Source organism: Lepisosteus oculatus, chromosome 11 (assembly GCF_040954835.1).
Source record: "Lepisosteus oculatus isolate fLepOcu1 chromosome 11, fLepOcu1.hap2, whole genome shotgun sequence".
NCBI classification, from domain to species: domain Eukaryota; kingdom Metazoa; phylum Chordata; class Actinopteri; order Semionotiformes; family Lepisosteidae; genus Lepisosteus; species Lepisosteus oculatus.
The window spans coordinates 14,888,234-14,910,842 of record NC_090706.1 but is presented as its reverse complement, the minus strand read 5'-3'; the positions used below and the strand labels follow the sequence as shown (position 1 = coordinate 14,910,842).

Sequence of the window (22,609 nt, the reverse complement as noted above, 5' to 3'; positions counted from 1 at the left end):
TGATCATTTTATTCCATCGATTAAGAAATTAAATGGGAGGCTTCTTGTTTTTAAACTCTGTCAGACAAACTTAAAGAGCATGGTGCATTTCTGCAAAGATCTGAACTCTGGAGTTTTAGGGACGATCTGCAGGCTTTTGCTTTACAGATGCCTGGTTTCCCATAGTGTTTTAATTAAACCTTAGGCAGTGCGCCTGTAATGTATTTAAACCTGTTAGAACACAAACATTTTTCCAGGTCATGCAAAAACAAAGGCACCTCTTTGTATAATCATTTGTGAGGCTAAATCGGAAGGCAGAAGGAAAGATTTTCATCTGGTTTGAACTCCCTACAGCTCCAACCTGGCTGAAAAGCAGGTGGTTTTGCTTGTGTTTCTGTTAAGGATCGTTGCTGTACCTCAAGCCCTATGGTTTTGCCTTTTTTAGCACTGCCATTATTCCTTCTCCATTCCTAATCTTTATATGCAAAAAAAAACCCGAATGCTTTCCAGAATGCTGTCGGCCGCCCACACACAAGTATAATAGAGCACTGCTAGGGCGAAACGGGTTTGTCGATAACGAGACGTCACGCTGGCAAAACGAGCCATTTGTCACTTAGCCGTGCCACCTGGGTTACTGAGCTGCCGATCAATTGGAGACAAAGGACCGGCTGTGTCTGAGGGATCTACTCTTTCACACATGTCGATGGCTTTATTTTTACTGTGGCAGCGGAATCAGGGTTTTCAATCAGGAATTCGCCGACATCGAACCTTGATTGGGATTTTACAGTGATATACTACACTGGTGTGTGAGACTTATGGCATATAGTATGTTTGCTTTTGTTATGTTTCTGAAGGAAAGGTTGCGGTTGGCTAATGACGGCAGGTGGTGTACATTGAGAAAGTGATCTATCACTTTCAGGTGACAAGTGGGACAGCCTAATAAATCCTCCCTGTGTTCCCTTTATTTTAGGCTTTAAAAGTAGAAATGATTTAATGCTTTTAATACATTTATAAAAAGTTTCTGGTCCCGTAATTGAAGAAGCATCTTACACTGAAGTACTGTATTTAACAGAGAAGCCTACGGTTTTAAGAATCAAAGTCCGTTTCGGTGGTATTCTTCAGGACCAACAATAAAATCACACACCGAAGGGCAAAAAAGTAGAAACGAAGGAAAGATGCATTTAAGATGGAGAACAGAAGTCACTTCATCGCAACAGTGGCTGTGTGGATGTGAGGATCAAGCTCCCCAGCCGTGATGCTGGAGCAGATACGCAGGGGTTCTTCAAGACATGGCTGAGTGAGATCCTAGCATCAATTAACTAGGAACAGCCAGTTTAGATAATACCAACCAAAACTCTGTGTGGGTAAAGTGGTCGCTTCTTCTTTCTTATGTTTTAATGAGATTTATTTGCTGTTATGTAGGGTTGTTGATTGAAAAAAGCACTGTAGTGATGTCTTGGCTTTTTTCAGCAAAACTGACAGACAGGGGTGTCCCATGCATAGGAAACAGCAAAAAGAAAAGAAGCGTGGTTCATCGGTTAGGTGGTCTGGTGGCCCACCATTGAAAGCTGCGAAACAAAGGGAGAGACGTTCACAGCATGGGCTGTTCCAGTCAGAGCTGTGGGGCCTTTCAATTTGCCATGGTGGATCAATAAACATCACCTACAGTACAGTACATCTCACTTTGTGGCTCCCTTGAAAAATGTATGCCAAACAAAACTGGGCTGGTGAAGGGTGGCCACCACTTTGTGTAGGGTTAATCCTGGAGAGTGGCTCAGATTAGCTTCTAAAGGACCACCATGATGGCACAGCATCATTTGGAATTTGTCATACTATTGCTTTGTGTTTCTCAGTTGCAACTGGTATTTAATTTGGGCAAGGCTGGGAATGTTAAGCTTTTTGCTTCCTACAGCCTCATTAGCTCCTCTTACAGGAATAAGAAACAGCAGAAGGAAGAGGTGAAGAACGAAATAAGTGATACCTTGCAGCAATAATAAACTTGAGCTTTTTCCAGGAGGCAATCTGGAGCTACTCTGTCATTTTCTGGCAGAACCTAGTACTCACATCTGTCGTTTGATCACATGAGCTTCCTTTTCGAGTGGTCCTCAGAGTTACCCAAAAATGTGTGCTAGCGCTAGTCACGGTGGACACCTTGCATGTATTTGCATGTATTTTAGAGCCTCCAGTCTAATCACGGTCTATAGTATGTTAGTCCCTGTGCAGCTTTTTTCATGAATTTCAGAATGATGTCCCTGATGCAGCAAACGCTGGACAATTGAGCATTCAGACCTCTGAGGCTCACATGGCTCTGATGACAATGGAGTGAGCTGCTCCAGAAATTTAGCGGTGGTCAGATTAATGCTTAAGGTATTCTGTGCATGAAAAGAGACCCTATGGTCAGAACACGGATTTCTTTTGCTTAATTGCCACCATGCCCAGTCAGCAAAAAAAAAGGCCTGACAGAATCAATTTCCTCCAAACTGACAGCCTTCCCACAAGCCTTTAAAAAGAAACAGAGCGCCAGCAAAAGCTGTTTGCTTTTCCCATTGCTGCTCATGATCGGAGGGTTCAGACTGTAACAGAAGCTGAGCTCGTTATTGTTTTCCGATAGAGGCACGGAGGTGTCGAGACAGGGACACTTGTGGAATCGGGTGGAGCCGAAATGGCCAGATTGTTCATCTCGGGACACTTACAAGTTTAATTAAAAAGAAGAGGCGGTAGCATGGCAGAATCAAAGCTTTCATCCCTGTGTCCGTCCCCTGGGGTACTGGAGTCGGCGCCGGCACGTGGAATGAAAGCAAGCTGTCAGACCGGAGGCGGATTCTGTGACGCCGAGGAGCCCAGGGGGGCGGGGGAGAAGAAACGTGTGGTTATGCAAAGATCCCCGTTCTGTTTGATTACCCCTGTCAAAACAGCACAGCTCTCCCAGAGACATCGGCCCGCACTTCCAGCTTCCTGACGCACACAAAGTCATGCAGCAAGACACTCGATGAAGTCTGCAAGGTCTGTTTCCTACCACCAGATCTTTAAATATATCTACTGTATGTTTGCACTGTTATTGTACTGTACAGTATGTTGACATAACAACCATAAGCTAAACACGTGCTGATCGTGGCTTTTAACTCTTAAGTCAGTAAAGTTCTTCCATTCTGGGCATATATGAGTCTGTGTATGAACAGTACATCTGTGTGTTCAGGTCAAACGTGAACACTTCTTTGCCAAAATGTGCAGTTAAAACCAGCTAAATACAAATACATAGACTCAAACATTGGGTGTATATTCAATTTGTTTTATAGTCATAGAAACATTTTGGTAAATACAGTACCAGTCGTTAATACAGCTGACATACTGTAAGTTCACTGTCTGGCTAAAGCAAGACTCCTGCTCAGTAATTTAAAGAATACTGTTCCGTAACATGGAGGAAAACATAGGCAGAAACAGTGGTAACCAGGTCAAATTAACAGTGCACACCAGAAACATCTCAGTCAGGTTTTCTTTGCAGTGGGTGTCAGCAGTAATTGAAATGAACATCTTGCTGCTGTAGGTGAGTGAAAAGCACATTGTCCACAGCCCACTCATGCAGCATGGATACAAGTACCATGCAAGTAGCACTTAGATGTTCTCACGCAGTTAGATGTGCTTACACAGAAGAGCACTTAACACCTATTGTTTCCACTTAAAGCATCGGCTTTCACAGTGCAAGTGCACTGGATTCTAGTGCGTCACGGGCAGGAATAGGAGGCAGAGACTGGAACAATCAAGCAGCCTGTTCTTTCCTCTATTAAAGTCACTATCAGACCATGTTATAGTGAGCTCTGCATAAGGGTCTCACTCTGGACTGTGTGCACCATAAATGGAACACCTAGGTACTGTAGGTAGGGCAGTGTTCAGAATGTGGGATATCAGACTCAAGATGGATGTCCCATTCTCTGACACATGCCCTGCAATTTATGGGACAGTTTGCATTTTGGTTTTTCAAAATTTAAAAATCACCAATTATGGAATCGCTTGCAGTTGCAAACCCCTCCACTGCACACAGGGGAGAATGAGGGAGTGCAGAGTCCTCTGACCCGCCTGTCTTTGAGCCACTCATACTTTAACACGTCACAGGCAACACCGCCTCATACTGGAGGTTCAGAGCCTACTGGAGGAGAGAAGGTCCTTTAGCGAAAGACAGCTAGACCCCAGGAGGCTGCAGAGCTCACTGACAGCTCTCTCTGACTGACTAATCACACCCTGTTCCCTGTTGCACACAGCAAGTTGCACACTACAGCTTGGGAAATGCCAATCACAGTCGGCTAGTGACATGATGCAGCCTGGAACCCACTACCATTGACACTCCACTTGAGTCCAGATTGGTGCTTGTTCCTGTTAGAGCACCTAGCAGGCCCTTCCTCTGTTTTTTGTATGAAGCCATCAGTGCTATGTAACCATTAGTGGTGCTCCTGGCTCCAGTTGGAAACATTTATCTCCTTCCCCGGTGCAGAATGAGATCTCTGCCTCCATACACAGGACCACAGGAGGAAGTGGCATGTTTTCAGGGTAGCTGGTACATGCTTGCTCGAAGCCTGACAGTCTCTTGCATTGATGGTGTCAAACTCTTATGGAATATCGGGTTGTACTGTTTTGAGTTTTCCAAATACACTGGCACCGCATGCTTGTACATTTCTTGTCCATCAAGTTCTTTGGTAAATACACTGTAGGTAGAGATATGTGGAGTTAAATGAAAGGTTCTGTGCATCATCAGTACACATTGCATGAGATCCTGCAGCTGGAAGACCTTGGAATGGAGCCTGCTTTTATGTGCTTTTTACCAGTGCTGCTGTACAGTATGTGAAGAATTGCTCTCCTGTGTGTGGCCCTACACGTGTCAACGCCTGCAGGCAATGAAAATGTTTAAAGCTTTTGTCTGTTGTTATTCTCTGAAATGACTCAGAACTTTAGAACTGTCAGCCCATCACTGCTTTATACAGTATTTAAATTCAAGACATAGTGACACTGTCTTTTTACATAAAGGCCATTTCTTGGTAGAACACTATCCTTGAATTTAATTTTGTTTCTATGCATTAGGATTTTAGTTTTGTTTTAATATTTGTTTGAGTGCCACAGGGACTAAGGCTAAGGGCATTATTAACTTTGGACCATTCTCTTCAGGCACACGGGAGATGGATCTCCAAATAAGCATAAGAATAATACATTTTTCCAATATTCTTTCACCAAAGCCTGTAGGAGATTACGGATATGTACATGAGATTAGAGACATGCAGGCTGGTGCCTGTCAGCCAGAAAGCTACACTGAGGAAATCTAGCCTTTAGAGTGGAGAGAAGATTTTTTTCTCTGCTCTTCCTTCTTGGCCTTTTCTGGGTTGCTGCATGTTTAGCTTTGACTTGTCTTTGCTGTAGGGTATGAAGAACAGCTGTAACGCGGAGCAGCTTGAAAATATATGCAAGCATTTTATCAAGAAGGGGAGGTGTCATATTGCATTGTGTAAAATGCACCTTGCAAAGTTAAAGAAGTGGTTAACAAATAATTTATGTTGGAATGTGGAAAGCAATTAAAACTCTAGCAATTGAAAATATCAAATAGCGCAGGAGTATCATAAGATATTCAGCTTTTTGATGTTAGAGTTCAGTTAAAAACATCGTTACTGCCTGAAGCTGTTTTCAACAAAGTAAACAACATTTACATTATCTCCCTATCTGCCAATCTGCCAGTCTGACCAACTATCCTTCTTTGTCTTCTATGTGTCTCTCTGTATCTCCTTCTACTTTGAACTTGATTTCAGCCCTTTTCCACTGCATTCTTGGTAAAGAAATCCATCTTCCCCTGTCATTTGTGTTTTAGTTGCTAGCCCCATTACATTCTGGACTCATTGGCAGAAGACATCTCATCGATCGGGCAAAGGTATAACTAAAAGCAATGAGAGGGCCGTTTCCCTGGACTGTCTTTCCAGATTAGTGGCAGGCTGCTTCACGCAGGCCAGCAGGCAAAGTCAATTGAATGTTGTATACAGCCATCCTGCGTGGCTTTGACTCCAAGGGCTTGTGTCAATATGGTACCATATTAAGAATAAAGAGAATAAAGAAGAAAACGCCTCCTGGTTCCTCTGCAGAGTTCGGAGGGAAAAAAAACCCTTTTTATGACGGTAATAAGTCCAGTGGCACTATTTTCTTGATTTTGAAAACAGCTATTGTCTGCGCAGGATACCGTGGGCTGGTCAGTCACACTCCCATTGCAACTGAAACTGGTCTCGCCAGCCAGTTTCCCGAAGTGGGGAACCCCTTACGAGTCATGTTAGAATAGAAACACATGGGATAGATTGCCATTTAACATTGTTTTATACCAAAACCCTGAACCCCAAATCTGGCAGGTTTCAGATTAGGAGGAAGACATCATTTGCAAAAGGTAACGCATTACAGCAAAGTACATTTTATTCATTTCACCTCTCTCCACGAGAACACAGTATTTAAAAAAGGGCTAACTGATGAGAGGAGAAACTGATGCAATTACGCACCTGAGGCAGAAGTCACAGACACAGTCTTGGGCCTTTTCAAAACATGGGCCCTACCTGAATAAGGCAAGGAGGACAGAGCACAAGGACTAACACCCCCTTCCTGTGAGCATTAAATATTCAAAGTGTGCTCAGAGTTAATGACAGCCGCCACACAGTGTCACTGATCAGATCAGATGATATCAGCCCAGCTTGCAACAGGGGGATCAGTCCTAAGTGCTCATATACTGTACAATATTCACAGCTTTGTGGGGGCAGGCAGAGACCTCCCTTTGCGTTTTGTTCAGTGCTGCAGTCAACAGCGCTGTTTTAATGAGCTCCTACAATCCCCTTCACTGCTCTGCCATCTGTTCCTTTCCAATCAGGGCCCCGATCCGGCTCAGGGGCCCGAATCCTGCCGTGAAGTGAAGCACGTTTCAGCACATGGCTTCGACTCGGGCCGGAGCACGGCTTCCCCCTGCACCTCGGGTGCCGAGAAGGAGGTGGGGTCCACACCGGTTTCTGTGACTGCATTTTGGCTGAAGGGGAGTTTCGTTCTCTTTCACAGTGGCTTGGGATGGAGTGTCACCCGACTGTGCTGAGGGGCGGAGATGAGCATTGTCCTTCCTGTGGAGCGGTGCTCCGGAGTCACTTTGCTGTGTTGCACATGTGTGCTCTGCTTGCTCAAAACTGCCGATCTGTTCACAGACACCTTGTTCGCTCTGGGGATTTTACACAATGTTAACGTGAAGATCTGGTGCTATTTTATACAGTATATTAGAAAAATGATAACTATTTTAAACTGGAACTCCCCTCCCCCCAAAAAAAACCCATGAAATTGTGTGATTATGCTTTACTTTCGTCGTGGTCCCACTGAATGAGAATATACCTGTTCTCGGGAATGGGGACAGCAACTGGTGTTGTTAGGGTGCGCCTGGAATGGCAGGTGACATTGTGCCTGAAACATGATGCTCCCAATGCTGAAACACTTATTCATCAGAGCCACATAGCGGGCTGGGACTCTGTGTTCAATTTAAAAGGCGATAAGTGAGCAGGGGCTGTTTTCATTTGCAAACACCTGCCTGAGCCACAGGATTAAAAAAAAGACGGGATCTGCGTGTGTTCTCTGTTGTTAATAATACTGAGGGCTTTTTTTTACACAGTCTATCATCAACTTTGCAGTGCATGAAAAGTCTCCTGGTGGTAGTGTAGTTAATTTACTGTGTAGGAGCAAAAGCAGAGAAACTTTTAACTTCGTGAAGGATGGCAGAGTGACTCCCTGCAGTCTTCTGAAATGCCTGTCGGAGTCCAAACAAAATTAAGTGCTTGTTTTTTTTCATGAATTAAATGTGCACATTCAAATTTGCCTGGAAAGGACTAAGTAACAGGAGGTTTTGCAAAACGTAAAAAGAATTTTCAGTAGCGTAAGTGCATAACCCATCTACAATATGAATATATACACAATATGTAATTAACAGTATTATGTCAGACATAATACAAATCTGTGTTTTTGTACTTAATGTTAGCTTGGACAGAAGACGACTCGCCTTCCTCCTGTTTAACTTTGTACTGTACCAGGTGTAATGTGTTGACATCTGTATGGTGGGGTGATGTAGAACCTCCACAGTGACAAGCTCTTTGCGTTGTCTCGGAGGGGGGAGCCCTCGTTATTACCAGAGTCCATTTCAATTCAGCGCTGCTTTTTCCAGCAGGCTCTGCTCTGGCTGGATAGCCCTTTCTAAAGCCTCGAAGCTTGGCAGACCGCGCTGCAATCTATTCCACACGGCTGGCCAGATAGCGTGACGTGAGCACTGTGAAACTGTGAACGGACAGTTACTATCATAGCACAGGAGAGGGAGAGAGTCCTGACACAGATGCTATCAACAGTGGTGTAGCATGTCGGCCCCGATCTCACACTCGAGCTTGGTTTGGAAGAAATGTGTTTTGCCATTTAACACACTGCAAATTTAATGCATGGTCAGCGCTTCTCCCTTCTTTTTTTCCCTCCATTTATTAGTTTAGCTTGAGAAAATCTGCTCTTCCCTGACTCAGCAGTGAGACACAGAGTCTGTGTGTGGTTGCATGTGGTGGAGTATTACCTCAGTGACTACTTTGCTTTCCTTAAACCTGTGCACCTCAGGTCTGCTAGTGGTCCCCACCAACACAATATACTTTATATACAACATTTCCTTACAGTTGGGTTTTTCTCATTTTTGAAAGTTTAGGTTATGCTCCTGTCATATTTTTTAAATTGGCATTATTTCTGAATGCCTATTGTATTGTGTTGAGGGGACTGGTTACTGCAAAATAGTTAATACTGTAGTTAATAATTCCAAATTATCACCTCTGAGACACTTTATGTCATCCATTACTGCTCTTATGCTGTTTTTAATACTGAAATTAAACTTTCATGTTTACTTTTAGCTTCAGTTGCAATATCCTATTCTGTTTCTCTCTCATGGACATTCTAATATCCTTCGCTGGCAAAAGTGCTCCTTTTCTCTAACTGTATCCAGTTCTTTTAATAAAGCACTTTCTTTTGTATGCTTTTCTTAATTGATTTATTAAAGCTTTGGGTGCAATGCTTTCTAGCCTTTGATTTGCTTACTCTTGGGATGAATCTGTTCTGTTGTTCAGACAGAATGTCTTTATTCTGTAACCATCCTTTTTGCAGTGACTTCATATTGTATCTCTTCTATCCCATAGGTAATAAGCATGAGCAATTCGACACATGAGGGAGATAAGTTAATCATGTCCCCAAGACACTGTATTTAAATGCAAGTGGCCCTATGTCCAGTTAGCACTGCAAGATTTCCTGTCAGTTGGTTTTGAAGTGTTTATGCACAGTACAGTGCTTTCAAAGTAGAGGGACAGCACAGTGGTTGTTACAGCAGGGCACGGGTGAAAGCTGAGTAAATTAGTGGGAAATTAAAATTAAAATTAAAGGGAAAGCCATGGCAGGAATTTTAAGGAAATCAATCATGAAGGATGAAGTCAGGCTATACAGCCTGAAGGCTTGTCACTCATTGGCTCCTTCGCCATCTCTCCGGATGGCAAATGCCTCAACACCTTCCGCTTGCTCTGGTTGATAAATAATTTAAGATGGAAATTCCGCTTCACACATTTCCCATATCAATTTTAAACGAGCTGCAAATTGCGCTTAACATTTGAGGCCAGGCTTTGAGGTCCTGGGATGCATTTCAAATGTTTTGTCTAATTTGAAGTGAAAAGGCAAAGACCAGCAAGCAAGCGCACCTGAGAAAGAGGCAAAGCCGAGTCTCGCCAGCTTACTGCTAGCTCCCTGACCAAAGGCAAGAGGCTGACTTTATAGCTGCTTGACAGTGATTACAGCCTTGAGAATGACTTTGTTTTGCTATTCTATGGTCCCTCATTAAGGTGTCTAGAAAGCGTTGTATGTTGTTTTGTTCTTTTACTATTACAATATATGCTTTGCCAGGTTTGGATAAGTTGACCGTGTCCTGGTTTCTACAGCAGTGAAGTGCAGATGACTCCATTACTAAAGAAAGAAAAATTAAAACAGAGAGTCCATTATTAAGTGCTTCATAAAATGAATTTTACTAACTCAGTATTCCTTATGGCAGCGCCATTACAGTCTTGTAGCCTGATCATGCCAGCTCTCAGAAGGTAAACAAAGCTAGGCCTCGCCAGTACTCAGATGGGAGACTTCTAAGGTATACCAGGTTGTTGCTGTAAGCGGTGTTGGTGGACCAGTAGGTGGTGCTCGTCTCTCTAGTCCATACTCCAAACTCCAAACTAAAGTGCCAGTACTTATCTAATAAAACCGTGCTGTAGAAGCTGCCATTCTTAACTGAGATTTTAAACAAAGGCCCTGAGTTCAATAAAGAGCCTCGACGCTGTTTGTAAGAGCAGGGGTGTTAACCCCGTGTCATGGCTGAATGTCACTCTGGGCCTGTACCTCCTCCCTAATGTTCCCCCTTCAGTGACCTGGTGGAGCAGTTTCTCACTCATCTCCCTGATCTGCTGTGCAATGTGTCACCCAGGAGAGCTCTTCGCTTCAGTGGTGCATGAAATGGCTCCTTTTCTATATGTTAAACACTTGGGGATTCTTTGAGATTAAAAATGCTACAGTATATAAACGCAGTTGATATGTACTGTACTTAGATGAACAAGCTAGCAGCCCAACAAGCAAGATGGGTCAAAAGGCTTCCACTGTTATGTAAACTTTTTGTGTTTGTGCATAAATGTGCTGGGATAAAGTAATATAATTGTGAATTTTCACACACAAAAAGCTGTGGATCAGCCCCTTTTCTCTATAAATTCACATGGGCAGATGCATAGCTCCCTGCCAGCTTTTCCTGGGAAGGCTGTGGATCGCAATATGGGAAGAATGAGTCTGCGTGTGCGCGTTGTATGCTCCTGCCCTTTGCCATGTGCAGCTTTGACAGTGCGTTCCTGCAATATTCCCAATGCCGGCAGCGAGCATCCTTCTGTCCCAACGTAACTTGTCAAAGAGCCATTCCCAGGTCCTCCGGCACAGCACCCCGCAGTGACCTGTCAATGCCATCATGCCACAAGTATCCTAGAGCACTGCCTGGGCCCAAGTGTGGAGGTAGCTCCCATCTGCTGTGTTTCAGTTTTAATATGCAAAATGCCTTTCACTCACGGGGAAAGCAGGGAGTGAGTCTAATATACGGAACATGATGTGTGACCTTTTGGTACTTCCCTTCTGCAATTGATTGTACAGAAACCCATCATTTGTGTGTAACAGCTTGTATGTATGGGTTTTATAGTACAAGCGTACTCAGTCAAGAACTTCTCTCTAATTGCTTGATTGATTATAGCAGTGGCTTCCACTGAAACAGATAGAAAGCTCCAGTATTTAACTGTTCCTTTTTTGCATATACTTTAACTGCTACTGTCTGTTTCTGGTTCTTATCTCTGTCCAGGCGGTGTGAAGAATGCAGATCTCTTCAGCAGTCCCAGAGTTCTTTCCTCCCACATCCATCCGAAAGGTATTCTGATTTCTTTATTGCTCTCCCTGGTGTGTCCGCACTCTTCTTGGACAAGCTGCAGTCTCGCTGCGTCTCCGAGCTCACAGCCCAGTGTTTGTTTTTCTGCATTTACTGTACTCCCCCTTTACTTTAAAATATTCACAACGGGAAGCTCATCTAAGTGGTTTTTGTATATAATATTTTACAGATTTTATTATTAAAACCTTGAAGTCAAGCAGTATAAAATCTGAAAAAATTGGATTATAAATCTGCCATAGCCACAGTTTCTTTATGAACGGGGAGTTGAAAACCCTTTAGAAGCCATCGTATCATATATTTATTGCATATTGTATATTTTTCTCACAGTGCCAGTGCCACTGAGCATTTAGTACAAATTGTTGGTGAAAGTTCTGAAAAGGCAACCTTAACTTCAGACCGCTTGTCCCAAACCAAAATTTGAACAATGACTGCTGGTGAAACAGTTTTTGACTACTACTGCTGTTTGTTGTGAATTTTCTGCAGCACAATAATTCTCTGTATTTTGTAGTCAGTTATTGCTAACCCGGCATTACAAGTTGTGTTATTATGAGTTTTATTTGATTGGTGTATGAACACTTTAAAGAGCTTTAAGTTGTAGCTAGCACTCTTCCCTAGGAATAGAGCCTGTCATCCACTGCAAATTTTCCTTTAAACCTTAAGCAGCTGTGGTATCATTGCAGTGGTGGTGAAGAGCTGTTTGTGAAATTACAGTAGCTCAGCAGACTATTTCAGGATCAGTTATGCAAAACTAGAGGAAAGTGACTCATTTGCACGATGGGTAGTGGGTGTCTGGACCAGGATGGATGGGCTAAATGGATTATTTTTACTTAACCATTTTTAAGTTCCTTTCTACAGGTTCAGTGCAAAGCGAGTACCTCCTGTAGTAATGTCTGACCTCTAACCTTAGTCTAAATAGCATACGTCTTTTTCAGGCCTCTCTCCTGTCTCATATTTCATGCTGTTCCAGGGCTAAATCGTTAGGTGGCTTGTGCTACTGGAGACAGCATGAAGGAGCCCCTATCTGTACAGTATGTAGGATTGGCCTTCGTGTTACTGCTTAACACTCCAGGAGATACTGTTTGTGACTGGCGACTCAGTCTTCTCCTAGTTCCACCCCCCCCCACGACCTTTCCGAAGCTTTGCTCAGCGTGTCTTGTAGTGGGAGCTGTTTCTCAAACTCCAGCCCACTGTGGCTCAGGCCTGGTCCAGCCAGCGGCACAGGTTCCCACTGGCCCTGTTGGTGAGGGCTCAGACTGGGGCCGAGGCTGCCAGGGGGACCCCGATTGCTCATGATTGCTGATGGCTCTCAGGAGCACCAGGCAGTCACTGACAGAGAAAATTAATTGCGCTGATTGGTGGCTCAGGGGTTTGTCATTGGCACTGAATGCTAGAGAGCTAAATCTTTTTAACATCCCATTAAAAGCCTGTTACTGGGGTACGCCATCCCAGTTATGGCCAGGGCAATGAAATACGAGTCCAAGGGATGTGGGTGTCAATCACCTCTCATCTGCATGTGGGAAAGCCCTAGCATGTGGGGCAGTAGAGAGCCCTGGAGGCTCCCAGAAAAGCTCCTGCCACCTTGATTTCATAAATATTTCTGCACACAAGGAGCTTCTGGAACATGCGACTATTGAGCATTTGTAATTTCCAATTGGTTCTGCTCTGCTGCTCAAAAACAGCTCGACAGCTCTTTGACTGTTTAATTAAACCGAATAAAGACTATTAATTAGAAAGAAGCAAGTTCAACAGAAGTCCCAGAATAGAATTGAGTGAAAAATCTGTATATTGAGTTGTCTTTGTCTGTTATATTCGATTGATTTTTTTCTTCTTTAGTCTGAATTGCCGCTACTGACCGCCAACAACACCGCACAAATGTACAGAAAGTATGTTCCTATATCTAGTCTGCGTAGTGAGCTAGTAATGACTCAGTAATGACTTAATAAGAAGTGATATTCTTGTTATCACTCTTAAGCTGTTGCTCCATGTGAAATTGCTTGCAAAGGATTCTTTCTGTCTTTGAATGCACATTTAAAGACAAAAGGATAAATTCCCTAGGCTTTGTTGAATAGAAAATGAAGCCAAAAGCACAGTGGTTTCTGAAAAGGTTCTGAGCCTGGTATGGACAGTAGACCCAGAAACCATTGCTGCTGCAGTCATTTGATCCATACTGAGTGTAATCAAACAACCAAGCCACTATATACTGTAAGTGGCAAGCTTGTTTTGTTATGCTGGGGTACTATAATAAAGGTTTAAAACTAGAAAAAGGAGAATCAATCATTGTGCTGACATAAATTTATTTTTCTCATGGTGGAGAATGTTTTCAACGAGAGCTGATCATTTTCTTTTGGTTCAATATTCTCTAGCTGTTCAAACAAGAGAGCTGTATTCTCCTCAACAAATGATGCTTTCAGAGCTTCACTGAAGCCCTAAATCTCATTTTCTCTGGTAAAATTTTTTTGCTGAAAACCAGATGGCTAGATACGTTCCTATGTCATGTTGGCGGAGAACTGAAGAGGTCGTGCTTGTCCCAATTCAGAAAGAAAATAAAACCGCCTAAAGGTAAAAGTAATGGTGAAAGGGTTGTGGGTTCAAATCCTGGGTGAGACACTTTTGTTGTACCTCTGAGTTGCATTTAAATAGTTCCAGTACAATACCCAGAGGTATAACTGGGTGTGACAGTGAGGAGCTCTGGACTAAGGCATCAGCCAGATCAATTAATAAGTACTTTAGCTGCCTGCCCTGTCACTGCAGAGGTCTGTGTGGGAGTCTCATGAATTTTAACCTTGCCTAACAAAGTGAAGAAGTGAGAAAGTAAAGGATGTGGTTTCAGAAAGCCTGGAGAACTTTTCTTGATTGGTCTGACAGCAGCTACTCGACCGTAAGAAACGCAGAAGCCCAATTGCTGTGTCCGATGCCTGGCTTTAACAAGCTCTCCCTCTTGGGTTCTAGTGAGTTTGCATTGTGCTGTACTGGGAACATTTTCTGTCTTGTCCTGTCCTTCGATCCAGAGTGAGAAATCACTCAAACCTGGCATGGCTCTGTTGTATTTGTGCTACTTACTGCGTTGACACATTTCGTCTGTGATCCAAATATTGATCAAAGATGCCCCTTTCCACAATATCTTGGGACACAGAAATGCTGAGGGAGGTGAGGGGGTTATGCTGGTTTCTGAGTCATTTTTCTACATTTTAAATAAATGATAAGGAAATAAGTCTGGAGTTCTTGTTGTTCAGTCTACCTACAGTATTTGATGAAAATTGTTAAAACAAAATAACAAGTTGATTATTTTCTTTAGAGAAGCTGTTCTTAGTTGTTTTCAATTAAACGTTTACTTCTTAATTATTGTAGGTTGTAGGAGTGTCTTGATTTCACATTATTCCTGAAATGTTCATACTACAGTCCGAACATCAGCATGTGTTGAGCTTTTTGTGTTAATACATGGACAGTTGTTTTTTGTCTAGGATTTCCGTGTGGTGTGACACAGCCAACAAGGAAACGGTGTTGTTGCAGCATTTCTTTAAGCAGCTAGCCTACTCTTGAGCATTAAGGGCAAACGCCTAGAGGAGGATCTTTAAGAATGATCTATTATAGATGCAGGACAAGGAAGAGGTTCATCACCCCTATTGCTCACCACATATGATGCCTCTTAAATCCTTTGGCTAACCCTTCCATTGCCTGCTCTTTTAAATATTTCACAAGACACACTGCTGTTTGGTTGCTTGAATATAAATGGGTGCTTGAATATAAATGAGTTTTTGAATGGCTTTGGAAAGCTTCTCTTCCTTCAGCGCAATTCCTGCAGCCCCAGCCTGCCCCTGCCGCACACTACGCAGACAACTCGTCATGAGCAAAGCAGTTTCCCAGCAGGCCGAGGAGCTCTGTCACCGAGCCCGACAGCTTAAAAGGGTCAGGCCCTGGGGTCAGGTCGCCTGACCCCTCCCCTGTTAAAACCCCATTCGGGACGGGACCTGAGATACAGTATTTATCCGGTTCTGTTCCAGAATGATGGTGCAGCTGGGGCACTTCAATCAAGGAAAAAAACACTGAAGTGCGATGCGATCGAAATATCCATCCATTTACACATCCACATCAGTTAAGAAAACAAAATAAGGGAGTTTTAATATCAGGAGTGGAGGTGTCACACGGAATGCAAAAACGTGAAAGAAATGCCTGTATATCCCATTGGATATTGCTATTCTGCTGGAGTAAAGTGATTGCCACAAGGCTGCAGACGCCAGAGTATTTGGGTTTGATTTTGTTGGGCTAGGTGTCATCAGCTGAGGGCAGATTCTGCAGCACCGACCCCAGAGCCATGTGTGACTTCATTTTCTTTTAAAAAAGCTTTTTTTTCACGTGCCGACTGGCTAAATTGAGGAGGCGGTCATATCTGCCTTTCAAACTGTCTCGTGTCCGTTTTTTTTTTGGAGAGAATTGTCTCTCTTCTGTGTCAAAATGAAAACCAAAAAATAACAACTGCTAGTTAAAACGGAGATGTGGAATTATCACAAAACAGAACTTCCTTTGCTGAGTTTTTAAAAGGGGAGTAGGTTTATTTAAGGTGACATTAGTTGTGTTTTAGAAACAGAAGTACTGTATGAATACTTTGAAAAACATACCCTGCTTTTTCCCTACACAGTCCTTAATAGCCATAGCAGTGTCAGATTCACTGAAGGCAGGACAGTCCCCTGTACTCCCCATTTTAACCGATCAACTCTCAACATACCAACAAGTGACATTAGGCATCAACATTAAAGAAAGACAACCCTTGGAACCCATATAGTCTCCCAGTATGTATTGTACAGCAAGCCCTGTAATGGATCATACAGCAAAACCTATATGTAAAGTATCATACAGCGAGTCCTGTATACAGTAGATCATACTGCAAACTCCATACATATCATACAGCAAGTCCTATATAGATAGTACTGCAAACCCCACACGTATCATACAGCAAGCCCTATAAAGATAGTACTGCAAACCCCACACGTATCATACAGCAAGCCCTATAAAGATAGTACTGCAAACCCCACACGTATCATACAGCAAGCCCTATATAAATCGTACTGCAAACCCCACACGTATCATACGGCAAGCCCTACTGTACAGTATATAGTAGTTCAGGTGGGTAGCTGCGTCAGCATGCGTAGGCTGCAAAGGAACAAGTAATAGGTTTATTCCATGCTGAAAAAAAGAAGAAAGAGAACACAACGTTTCGGCCGTGGAGCCTTCTTCAGGTGTGACACTGTATATAGATCATACAGTACTGCAAACCCCATACGTATCATACAGCAAGCCCTATATAGATCATACTGCAAACCCCACACGTATCATACAGCAAGCCCTATATACTGTAGATCATACTGCAAACCCCACACGTATCATACAGCAAGCCCTATGTAGATCATACTTAAAACCCCATATGTGTCATACAGCAAGCCCTGTATGGATCACACAGCAAACCCAATATGTATCGTACAGGAATCAGCAGAATTGCTCTTTAAATCTCCTTGAATAAAGTTTAAAACTCCAGTGCAAATTTTTTTCTGCTGTCTCATAATCCATCTGAATTTTACCAAAATTCCGAAAACCATATTGAGGAAAAGTTGCATTTTCCTTTCCCATGCATAGCTGTAGTTTTCGTAAATGTTTACCTTTAAAACTTTTTTTAGTACTTTTACTAGTACTTTAAAATATATTTGATCTGTTTTTATATCTGTAACAAAAACGGATGCTGATCATGTTTATCAAAGTAAAATTCATGATAGACTGATTAAGGCCCTTGTATGTCCCCAGCTCGTTAATGCAAAGTACACTGGGATTTACTTCTAATCTACCCACATATCCTTCTCTCCGCTGCTTTCTAATCAATGCAATATTTATGAGTGATCTTAAGCTGATATAATCGCTCTGCCTGTCAGGAGAGCTAACCAGGATCATGCTCTGTGCATATGTGCGGCCCTGATAAACCTGGCATTTATTTCACGCTGCGCAGGAGTCCAGTCCCCTTGGCACAAGCTGCTGTGATGGGTCTGGTTCTATGGGTTTATCCAGCTGGAACTGCAGGTTTCGAGTGTTTAAAGGGATCATGGGTTTGGAATCCTCTCCTCCCTTCTCCAGATTAACAAAGACAGAACCAACAAAGCTCAGGTCCCTGAGCTTCCCTGCCTCTCCTGCAGATTCTGCAAAGCCTTTCCTGCAAATTCCTAATCTTCGCACAGTTTAATCAAAGCTTATTTGTCTGCTTGTTTAGTGAATGGGTTTGTGGGGGTTAAAGCAGGGCTAAGACCTTGATTGCACCATATTTTAAAAAGTCCGTCATATGCTATACTGTGTGTGAAAGAGTCCCAAGTTCACAGACAATCCTCTGAAGTGCTACAGTAGAGTACAGGTGGGTACTCTACTGTTTGTAAAGTAGAGTACTCCTCAAGTGCAGAATTAGGAAAATAAGTCCAGTATACAGTATATGAGTTTTGCCATTTTATTGTTGCATCTTATATCCTACTAAGGTACTAATCAGCTAAATTTGTGGACTGAATTGTGTCTTGGCTTCTTTATTTCTACCATTTGCTTCCTTTAAACTCTATTTCGTTATTATTATTTTTAAGCTTTCATGAGGCCTCTCAGTTTTTTTTCGAATAATTTCTCAAAAGGGACGCGTTGACATGTTTTGCAGAAACCAGAAACAGACAAAGAGGGACTTCTTTAAGCAGAGAACCTGAAAGGTTTGGAGCCCGTTCGGCAACTGGTCTGGAAAGAGATCGGTGTGATTTTGTCAGGAAATGTGCCGAGCTGCTCTGTGGTGATGAGGGGAGAAATAGGGCAAGAAAGAATCATCCTGGTTATTGCCCCATCTTCCTGTGAAGCTCTATCGCTTCTCAGGAGTGTCTTGTGGTAACATGGGGAGTTGTTGTTTCTGCTCTTCCAGCCCAGCAGTTGCAATTACGTTTCGAATCAAAGGAGCAGAGCCCCTGGGTCACTCTGTCCAGCCCCAGATCCATGCCAGCTTCTCCCTCATGACACAGCATGCCAGGGTCTGCATATGGGACTCACAAAAAACACAACATCCTATTTCTACATTTATAACCTTCCCTCGTCGTCTTCGAGGAAAGCTGAACTGCTTATTCCTGCTGACCTTTATCAAAATAATAAAAAGAGGGCTCTAGTGGAGAAGAAAATCAAAGCTGTTTGTTGAAATGAAGTTCATTTCGGTTACTTTTTGGGCCTCTATGCTTTACCAGTCCAGTTTGTGCTCTAGCCCTGCATGTTCTCCAGATCACTTGGCCAGAATCGGGCAGCCAGTCCTCTGTGTCCAATGACAAAGTGGGTGTATATATACAGGTATATGTCAGCATGTGAGATACCAAACTATCAAACAAGCCTGTTCCATTTCTGGGCTCTGAAGGAGTCAAATACCAGAAACTAGTCTGGCAAGGTCGGCCCATCCCTCTGGAATGGGCTTGAGTTGGGAAGGTGGTTCCCAGTGTGCTCTGAAACATAGCTCCAAAGATCTCCAAGGAGGGGATTGCACATGGGTTCTACATTGCAGTAGGCACTGTAACAGCAGAAGGGTACCTGGCTTTTAGAGGGTATATTACTCCTTCTGTCTCCCTGCAGCGCCCACAAGCAGTTCCAGCTGTGGCAGGTCCAGAAGGAACAGGGCAGGCAGGTTGTGGGAAGATGCTCCTTGGCACATGGGCAATCCCAGGGGGTATCGACTCCAGGACCCACTAATTGAGCACAGCACGCATGCCAGTCGGGGGTTACAGCCAGGGTTAGGGCTCTGTCACAGAGGGGGATCCGGAAGATGAATACTACAGCTATTCCTAGTCACGCCTGGAGCCATGTGAGGTCACCCAAGTCTGTGCTTAACATAATTTGTCACTGACAAGAATAATAATGACCATAATAAAAAGGTCTGCATTTACAAAGCAATTTCACTGAGAGCAAAGTTTGAGTGCCTTCTGGCTGGAAAAAAGGTGAACTTTGCCCCTGACGCAAGCCTTAGTCCAACTATGGTCATCATTTAGTCCTCAATATTATAAAGGGGAAAAAAAGTGGAGTGAGTGTTGTAGTGTGGGTGTATAATTTGTACTGTACTGTAAAATGCTTGTAATGTAATGTGAATGAAGATGGCTGGGAGAGACTTGTGATTAGACTCCAGGACTCAACAAACCATCCATCCCATTCCTTTTGTGAGAAGGAGTTAGTCCAGTAGAGGGGTCAGGGGGAACCATAGTCTCAGCAGACAGTGGCGCACACCCCAGTCAAGGAGCCAGTCCTGAACAACCATTTAGAGATGGCATGACTTTGGACTTTGAACACCTTTGACGGCATGCCATTCCAGGCAAGACATAAATCCAGCATCCAAGAGCTATAGGCAGCAGTGATGCATACCATTGCACCACTGTATCACCCAATGAAAACCAGCAAAAGAAATGTAAATATGCATCTTTGCCCCTGGTTCCAAATACCAGCCTTTATCTTTAAGCTCTGTGCCAGGCCCTGCATGTTGCAGAGGACTAAGCTGTTCACACATGACTGTGCTTGTGTCCGCTACACTCTGCATTCAGTGCCGTCTCACCGGTTTTATCCTTGTGCGAACGCTGCTCAGTCTATTTTCTCTGGGTTGCTTTATTGTCCACACAGAAGCAAACCACAAAAGCTTGTCAAGCACCAACACAAGTCAGGACTGAACACTAAAATTTGCAGAAGACATCCTCTGCCATGAAACGTGGGTTGCAAGAGACAGGAGCAGTAAGCTGAGCTTGTGAACCGCACACCTCTTTGACATTGTGTCAAAGATCATACAGCCTTGTTCAACTGATGAAGCCTATGGAAAGTGATCTGCTATTCTGTTTTCCCACTCCAATAAGAAGCAGTGTGAAGAAGAGGAGAAGCAGCATCTCACTTCCCTTGCCACTCTGCTGTGCAGTGGAGCTGTGGGTGCACAGTGGCAGCCATGTGTCACTCAGATGGGTGCTGCACTTCAGGGGTCGAAGAAGCTGTTCTCCTCGCGTATGCAAAATGCTTATCAGTATCACCGTCATCTTGAATGGCACATACAGTACATTCAGGTCCTGCATGGTTTGCCCTGCCCTTTAAAGATAAGGTCCAAAAAATACCCTCTCTTTAGAGAGGATTGAGTTATTTCAGGGAAGATTAACCCTAAGCATCCCTAAATTACTTTTGACATCTGTTCATATGAGCTGAAGATATTGCAAGGTTGGGAATGCGCGTAACAGAAATGCTGATTTCTGACAACTCCATATTTTTGATACGGACCGCATTGCTTCTCACCAAGACTTAGGTTAACAGAAGACAGGTCAAACTTAAAGGAGGACATTTAAAAGGAGGCAATTGGTCAGTCTGGCTTTAATACTTCACAGCTTCCTGATCAATTTTCCCTTCTATTCCAGCACTTTAATACTAACACCTCCATAATTGCTGTATTGATCTTGCTAATTATCAATTAAGGAATTGGTTAAAGCAAAATAGTAATACAGTTGTTTGGAAGGGCTTCAAGTGGAGTAGCCCTACCCTAAAACAAAGGCTGGCTGTTCCAGACCATTCAGCTACAATCCAGTGAAATGATTCCATTCCATGCCAATCCAAATCCCTTGAATTTGATTCCAAACCAGTCCAGTCCACAACAGATCAGGATTAACACATGAAGTAGGGAATTTTAGTGAATAGCTCAATTCTTACTAAACCGTAGTGCAACCTCTCTTTAGTGAATAAGAAAATCAAGTGTCTCAATGAATCAACAACAGGGTGATTTATTTTCCTTTTGCTGTCCAAAGAAATGCTTCTTGCCGACAGTGGCAGACTTCTTATTTTCAAATCTTAAGAGACTGACGCGTGCAGATTGAGACTGCAGGAAACAATGTGCATCTCACAGGCAGGAATAGCTTAGAGGGCAGAGCAGGCAGTTTGGCTCCATCCTGTGACTGACAGATAATCCAATAACTGCGCTCCTTTAATTGCACTGCGCGTCGTGCCCAAAGATCCCTCGGCGAGCGGCGGTATTTCAGATGTGCAGGGCTTGAATCAGATCCATATTCAGAACCTGAGAGGCACCAGTTAGCCTTTTTCTTTACAGCTTAGTCACTGCAGAGCAGAGACCTAGCCTTTTTGATTTCAAGTTTTTACCATGCACTCTTTTCATACATTTCTAATTGCCGTATGTGCCGTATGCTGTATGCATGATTTTCTTTTGTCTTTCTGCTTGCTTGCTGTTAAGATGCAATTGTACATCGGTACTACATATGTCAGTTACTGTACGTAGAGCCTGGACATTTCGCAGTATTTAGTTCCTTTGATGAAGTTATCTTTCATTTGTGTATCTGCAGTAGTTTAACATGGCTTTGCTGTGCTTTCCTCCAATGTACCTTAGGAATACCGTGGTGTAATCCAGTACACATTCCTTGGAAACATCTATACAATGCTAGGTCCTGTAGTAGCACTACTGCTAGGTCCTGTAGCAGTAGTGTTTAAAAAAATTGAATGCCATTGCAAGATTGAGGAAAACCAATATTAAGAATACAGAAACATCCTGAGAATTTATTATGGTAAACTTTTCTGTATAGAGGACATCCTGGTCCTTATTTCTGCATTTGCTCACATGATCATTGAGAAATGGGTTTGGCTGGAACACTGAACTGGAATTTTACTGTAGGTGCTCTATATTGTAGCTGGTAGCTTGTCTGCCTTCAGCCATTCTTAACAAGGCTTTTTCTTTGGTTGCTGTGCAAGTTTTGGTCCAGTGTCAGTAGCCTGGCAGTGAGCAGTGGCCTGAATGAACCTCAATGGCCAGGGTTGACACAGCATTTTTAAAACAAGAACCCACATCATACGTCAAGCTGGTCCCTAATAATAAATGCATTGGCCACTGGCTGCTTGTGCATTATCCCTTTGACAATTTGTGGCCTCTCTACATTTTAACAGACTGATTTCTCTCGTGAATCTTAAAGTATAAAAAACCTTAAAACATCCATTTTCCAGGAGCCCACACTAGCACCACCATCATCCGCACAGAACCAGATTCACTGGTGTGCAGTTGAACATCTTACTTTTATTTAATAAGACACCTGCAGACACCGGGCCGGTCTCCAGTGTGTCACCTGGATT

General features: G+C 43.2%; 1 protein-coding gene and 1 long non-coding RNA gene across 4 annotated transcripts in view; one reads left to right on the top strand and one right to left on the bottom strand.

Moving 5' to 3' along the window:
* Positions 1-22,609, top strand: part of LOC138241837 (uncharacterized) — a 301,671-nt gene that overhangs the window by 149,879 nt on the left and 129,183 nt on the right. Inside the window, exon 5 of the long non-coding RNA XR_011191095.1 lies at positions 11,399-11,464. This is a non-coding gene — a long non-coding RNA (uncharacterized lncRNA). The remainder of the gene's footprint in view (positions 1-11,398; positions 11,465-22,609) is intronic.
* The window catches only part of olfm2a (olfactomedin 2a), a 115,853-nt gene that overhangs the window by 40,812 nt on the left and 52,432 nt on the right, over positions 1-22,609 (bottom strand). The gene's annotated exons all lie outside the window — the stretch shown is intronic.